This window comes from Hippocampus comes, unplaced genomic scaffold (genome assembly GCF_001891065.2).
Source record: "Hippocampus comes isolate QL1 unplaced genomic scaffold, H_comes_QL1_v1.1 scaffold248, whole genome shotgun sequence".
Classification (NCBI taxonomy): domain Eukaryota; kingdom Metazoa; phylum Chordata; class Actinopteri; order Syngnathiformes; family Syngnathidae; genus Hippocampus; species Hippocampus comes.
The window spans coordinates 1,084,780-1,092,191 of record NW_017806277.1 but is presented as its reverse complement, the minus strand read 5'-3'; the positions used below and the strand labels follow the sequence as shown (position 1 = coordinate 1,092,191).

The 7,412-nt window shown below is 38.1% G+C and overlaps 1 protein-coding gene across 1 annotated transcript in view; it reads left to right on the top strand.

The window, feature by feature from the left end:
• The first annotated feature begins 3,950 nt into the window (after positions 1-3,950).
• Positions 3,951-7,412, top strand: part of esama (endothelial cell adhesion molecule a) — a 79,426-nt gene continuing 75,964 nt past the window's right edge. Inside the window, exon 1 of the mRNA XM_019857735.1 lies at positions 3,951-3,968. The gene's annotated coding sequence lies outside the window, so the exon portion shown is untranslated. The remainder of the gene's footprint in view (positions 3,969-7,412) is intronic.

Genomic DNA, 7,412 nt, shown 5'->3' with positions numbered 1-7,412 from the left:
TATATATATATATATATAAAAAATGGTAATGTTCTGCACTGCATTGTACTAAGATGTATACAATGTAGTGCTATATGTCTCAGATGTTCCAGGTTCAAATCTTGGCTACGGCCAATCTGTGTGGAGTTAGTGCGGGATTCTTCTTATGGTTGCATAGTATTCTTGTGGTAGTCCGGTATCCTCCCACATTCAAAAAAAACATGCAAGCTTGGTGAATTGAATATATTTACTTGTGTGTGAACAGTGGTTAATTTGTTCGCTGTGAGAGTGACTGGTGAATAGTCTAGGCCATTGGCTATTCGTCAGTAAGAAAAAAAACAAAAAGGTTGGGGTCTAGGGCGGTGGTTTCCAACATATTTTACGCCACGCACTAGTTCATGAGCCAACTAATACCAACTAATATTTCACAGACTTTGCAACCATCCCTTGAAGGCCGACGGGGTTGGGTGGGGGTTTGCAGTTGGGTTAGGGGTTGCGGGGTTCTAATCAACCACTAATCCACCCCCCCCAAAAAAAAAAAGTTTTTGAATTAAAAATATCAGTACGGCATAGTACCATACTGGCCCGTGGACCTGTGGTTGGAGATCAATGCATGGGCTAGTTTGGACCCCGCTTCCCATTCAGCTCCTCAATGACCCTGATAGGAATAGGCACGAAAAAAAATGAATGGATGTCATGCAATGTAAGCCAGAATCACTGCAAAGTATAACCCAGATAGAATTGTCTAATCTGTTTTCAGTGGGTGACTACAAAACCTGAAAATTCAACCTTAGGCCATATAGCCCTTGCAAAAATAATTTCTGAATTTATGTGCAATGTGCCAGCAAGTCTGTGCAGAGCAGATTCAAAGAAAGTTGGAAAAAATAAAGGTTTATTCTCTTTGCTTTATCTGCGTACAAATAAATTTACTGTATATACAGTATAAATATGAAATCTACCTGATATTGAAATTAATTTATAGAAATAAATATATATTCAGTATATATACACTCCAGCTTTTGAAAACTGTTTAACTGTTTTGGTCTTCAGTACCAGTCAACAATGTTTTTAATTTTCTGGCTAATGCCTTGTTCTTTATTGTTGTCGTGTGGAGGTCACTGTCATTGTTAAAAACAATAAATGAGGCACTGACATTCATTTGCCATACAATGTGCATAATTGTGAAAACAGTAGCCTTGATTGGCGTCTGTACCTACAGTGGGTATTCAGTACATTGGAAAATGAGTCCACCTGTCGTAGAAACCCAATTCCAATGAAGTTGGCACGTTGTGTTAAACATAAATAAAAAACAGAATACAGTTCAATGATTTGTAAATCATGTTCAACCTGTTTTTAAGGGCACAGTGTGTACAGTTCTAGTGGTGAACTACGGTGCCTCAGAGAGACCGTACTTCGCAAATTATCTAACAATTTATTTCAGCAGAGGTGGAATCCAAATGTCATCACAAACGACTTCTAGTATTCCTCTCAAGTGTTACACATGCTGTTATAGGGATGATGTTGAGGTACTACTGTCGGTAAGTTTGTCTCCTTCGGGTATCCATGGCTGAAGGACGGGGGCGAAACAATGGCGGCTTCCTGTAGGGGAGGTGCGTTACGTCATACAATTAGCGCTTACTTCACCTACAATTACATGAAATGAAATTACGTTGATGTGATTTAACATTGTTTTTCATGTTTTTGAAAGGAGTAATCCAAGGAATTGAAAAGTCAACACACCGTCCCTTTAATTGAATACACTACAAAGACAAGAGATTTAATTATACAACTGATAGACTTTATCGTTTTTACCAAATGATCATTCGATTAGAATTTTATGGCTGCAACTTGTTCCAAAAAAATCTCGGACAGGGTCATGTTTTCGACTGTGTTTCATCACCTTTTCTTTTAACAACACTCAATAAACATTTGTGAACTGGGGAGGCTTGTCAAAGCACCTATAAGATATAAAAGGAGCGGCTTCAGGACAACTTGGAACTGTTCTTTGGTGGCCTAGCCGGAGCACAGACTTGAATTCAATTTTCTGCAGCGATCGGAAAGTGGTTGTGCATCGATGTTGCCGACCCAACCTGGTGGTGCTTTGGAGGTGCTGCACAGAGGAGTGAGTAAAACTGTCAAAGGTCGGTGTGCCAGGCTTGTGGCATCCTACTGAAAAGACTTGAGTCTGTAATATCTCCCAAGGGGGGCATCACCAAAGCATTGCGCAAAGGCTATGAATATTTACGTATCATGATTTTTTTTAGGTTATTGACCAAATTTCAAATTCATGGTAAATAGTAGTCAATACACACCTGCCATTACGGTGAACTTGATTAATCACAAAAAGTCTAGCTACTGTAGTTGGGATTATTCCGAACATTGCATCAAATTACATTATTGAAATTAAATGTATGAGGAGAAAGCTACACAATATTTTCCAAGGCGTGTAACTCAGGGCGCCCATCGTCAAGCGAAGAAAATGGTGACATTGAGAAGAATTCGACGGAGAGAACTTGTCAGGGAGGGTGCGAAAAGACCTCCATCAATTCAAGCTGGTCAAGTGAATTTTGTTTCCTCACCGTGGAGGTTGTAGTATACTCGTACGACCACAGAGTGGTAGACAAGAGCTATCATCGAAAAAGGAACTGGGCCCAGAAAATCCTCCATGGGTAGAGAAACGACTTTCTAAACAGTCCAGTATTACCAAAGATGACTTGTCGAAGGTAAGTAAGTATTGAATTGTTATCATTTTGTCCCACTGCCAGGTAAGGGTCATTCTTGGCTATAGGTGACTTTGATGTTCCCAGAATATAAAAGTTATTACATGTTTTTGATGAAAATCTTTCATGATAGACTGAGGTGTTTTTTATAGGAACAACATAAAATATTACGTGTACTTTTATTAAATGACTTTTAATTACCTTTTTGGGGGGGGGGGGCGTCTTTTTTTATTATGGAGCCAAAGTAATTTTTCAGTTTCAATGAGACATTTGCGATATAATAAATCAATAAACAAAAAAATGAATATTGCAAATTTTACTTTATTATTGTATAAATCACATTAAAATATCTTTGTCTATTGACATTTTGGGACATGTTCAAGAACATACGGCACAGTAGGAAGGTTACATCCATGTCAGAGAGCCTAAATTGAGCTTTCTGCCAACAGGTATGAGTATGTAATATGTTCTCAAAGATAGCACAGCTGATTCAAGGTTGATGCTGTGTACTGTATTCACAGTTTTGGAGAGGTGTCATAGTTTGCACACTGTTGGTGTCCCTCAAATAAATTAAGTAATTATGAATTATAGGTGACACGTAGGCCTCACAATGCAGAAGTGCAGCGTTCGATTCCTGCTCCGGCCTTCCTGTGGGGTTTCATCTAATTATTTAATTAATTTAAAAATCTATTTTCATTATCCCACAACCAGACGAGGACTAGGGCACACTAAGCCACACCAGGTATCCAACCAGAGTACTTTCACTCGGATCTGATGTTGCATTTTAAAGTAAAATGCTTCTAAAATCTGCAATTTTTACCTTTACACCTGAATAATTTTTTTTTAAAAATCATCAAAAATTCAATTGACCGCAGTCTAATACTGCAGTACTGCCAACAGACCACATGGTGGCAAAAGTTTCAACAAAACCGGCGACAAGATTTAAGTTCCCTTTATACGTTTACAAAGTTCACGTTTGGAGGAACATTATTTCATATGCACAATGTTACAATGAAAAGCTGTTCCAAATGTGTTTTATGTCGTCAATATAAATGAGGGTATTAAGATATTTGCTCTCAATTCGTTACACAGTGTCCACTGTGTTGCATGCATGTTTGTCACGTGTCAGTGTTTCTTTGATCTTTGTTGCTTTGTAATAAAGTTCTTACTTGCTCCACATTGACAGACGACGCAGTCAGGTTGTGTGACTTCCTGGCTGGAAGTAGTTGGAGTTGTCACTATTACTACACGTTCCACTACCCAACATAGGTAGGTAGATAGCTTTGTACTGTCAACATGCAGTATGTGTGAAACATAGACAGAATAAAAATGTTGTTCTCAATGTTCACAGTCTCAGAAACATGACCAAATAATACCATCATACCTACGGAAATCAATCTTTTCCATTCATACATTAACTATATTTTTTGAAAGGAAGGGCTAATTCTAATGCAAAAGGTTCACGGTTGATGCACACTTCTGAAAAAAACAATTTAGCGCAAGTTACCATTATTTGTTACATTAACAATTAACAATAGTCCTGTACATTATTTGAAGATACTGATCATGTTACTGATAAAGGATTTTTACCAGTAGAAAACTGATTAGTATCAACATGCTATACTTAAGTATGGGTGGGAGGCAGAAACTCGATTCTGAATCAGTTTTCAATTTAAAATGACTTCAAAGTAACCCTTAGATGCATTCATGTTATTTATATTACTTGCGCTTGTTGGGTCTCATCAAAAAAAAAAAAAACAGCAATCCTGCGCCTTCTGTGGCATAGTGATTCATCTTCTGATGAAAAGAAATCAAATATGAAGAGGACTATTGATCAGTTGAGATTATGTTATGACTCTGTCCAAACTTAATATTACAATTTAAATTGAATAATTTAAAACAGTCAGTTTTGAAGATATATTTTTTTCAATGACGATTTTGTGAACAATCAATAATCAAATGTTGCATGTTTGTATAGTGTATACTGAACCTTATAGTTCCTGTTTATTGTATTTAACTCTTACCTGTGCAACATAATGTCAGGGGCACTGTTATGTCACTGTATCAAGCCAGCAAGGCCCATTTGTCATACACACAAAAAAACATTTCATGTATTTTTTGATTAGAGAAAATGAAACGAGCTTGCCTCTTTTTCCTCTGTTATATGGAGACACCCTCCCTCCCCAAGGCCGCCATTATCTACTCATAGGCCCAGGAGGCCAAACATCAAATACAGGACCCTCTTCGCAAACCAAACCGAGATGTACAACTCACTTTTCAACACTGACAAACAGATCAGCACACATATTCATGTTATTCATCATTTTTAATCAAAACTACAGCCAACAAATCAAACACGATACTTTTATCAACCAACTATTTTTTTCAGTCACTCTGAAAAAAGTCTATTTAATAGTATTGCACAAATATTTCAAACAACTACACTTAACCAAATTAGTGCACACAACGCACACAACAATACGTGCTCTGATCAAAACAGGATTTAAAAAGTTGGACAAAAATGCTTGCGCGTGCATGTCTGTCCGTTTTGGCGAAATAACGGGTCGATCATGGGAGGTTGACTGTTTGAAAAGTAGATCTTGAGTCAAAAAAAGGTTGGGCACCACTGTTGTGGGAAGGAAGGGACACGCATTCACAACATCCAACAGTAATTTTCGAAAACGTTGCGATGATAGATCTGTTTCAAATACCATCCATCCATCCATCCATTTTCTAATCCTCACCAGGGTCGCAGGGGGTGCTGGAGCCCCTCCCAACTGTCTTCAGGCCTGAACTGGTTGCCAGCCAATCGCAGGGACACCTAGACGAACAACCATTTGCGCACACTCACATCGAGAAACTAAATTTAGAGTCTTCCCATTAACCTGCCATGCATGTTTTTGGAATGTGAGAGGAAACCAGAGTACCTGGAGAAAACCCACGCAGGCACGGGGAGAATATGCAAACTCCACACAGGGAGGCCCAGAGCCAGAATCGAACCCTGCACCTCTGCACTGTGAGGCGGACATGCTAACCAGTAGTCCACCGTGTCGCCCTGTTTCAAATACCTTTACATAATAATTATTACCCTTCGTCTTTTCAGACTGTAGGAGTGACCAACTAGTGAAAACAGTTCTAGTAATCATTTTTTTATGTCCCTGGTAATTAGCTCCCAGGATATGCTGTCTCTTTAATCTTGTGATGTCTGGTTGTTCCGTAACACAAACAATTAATTTGACTACGCTGCCCTAAAGCTTCCTATTGTTGTTTGGATGAGACCTTGAGCAAAAATATAAACGTATAGTCCTCCTGGTTACAACTAGAATTTGTACACAGAAAGCTAAATTATAATATAATATAATATAATATAATATAATATAATATAATATAATATAATATAATAAATAATCAGGTCAGGTGACAACCAACAATTTAGAGCCATTCGTGCAAGGACGAGACACGAAATCAACATATGATAGAAACCAAGGCAAACACATATATGAAAAAGGGTTTCAAATAATATCCAACAAATACATTAGTTAAAATATTTGACAGTTTCTTTGGAGGTCCAATTGCCATTTATAGTATCAAAACAAATTTAATATGAGCTACAAACAGACTGAACCCTGTTTCCTTGGATCTATTCACAAAAATAACCCTGATTCACCTTTCATAATTGAGCAATCCTCCTGCATTAGCGTCACCTCTGTTGCCAAGGCAACTGGGTAACCTTTGAAAAATGAAATAAAAGCAATCTGACCACTTCTGCGACCACAGGTCTGCTCATATTTTTCATTGGCTCTGGCTCGGGGTAGGGGCCTCACCTGGGAATTCATGTCAAGCAGAGCGCAGCCCAATTTGAATCTCTTCTTTTCAGCCCACACTTTTTCCCATGATAGATGGTCAGGTGGAAAACTATGGAAGAGGATTAGGGCCAATGAAGAAAAAAAAAAAACAAGGTTGGCAAGATTCTCACTTTAATCTCAGAATTCTGACTTTAAAGTGAGAATCTTGCCAAACGTGTTTTTTTCTTCTTCACATGCCCGAATCCTCTTCCGTAGAAAACACCGTTGGTTTACTCCCACTATCAAATCCATTAATTTATTCAGTTCTTCATTATTCAGCAAAAATGGGACAAAGTGTGAAGAACTTGTAACATTAACATAAATTGTAAGTGCAAACCTAAAAGTGCTACAGTTGTACATTGTTCAAGTGTCCCATGGAAACCTTTTGTATCCAACCTTCTTTGTTGTACTGGAAAAAGAGAAACTGTATGCAATGCTGGTTGAGTGTAATATTTGCGATTCACCAAATACACACTCCTCCAGTTATCATATTAAGTTAGCAACTTGTACCATAAACAATTTGTAAGTGAAGCCCTATCAAGTGCTGTACATTCTTTGTAAAGTGCAGCAATGCAACATCTGGATACAGTATTTGCTGTATTGGAATATCATTCAAGCACTAACACCTGGCACACTCATTATAAACATTCATTCATTTACCGATCCGCATATCGTCACAACGTGCTGTCGACAATGGTTTCAGTATAAAGGCTGTCCAAAGATTAATTTAACAGAGATAGTTTATTTTGAAAACGGAAGTGTTACGAAATTTTGCAGCACACACTTAACACAGGCTTAGTGATCGTTGAACGTCTCTCTCTCTCTCTCTCTCTCTCTCTCTCTCTCTCTCTCTCTCTCTCTCTCTCCC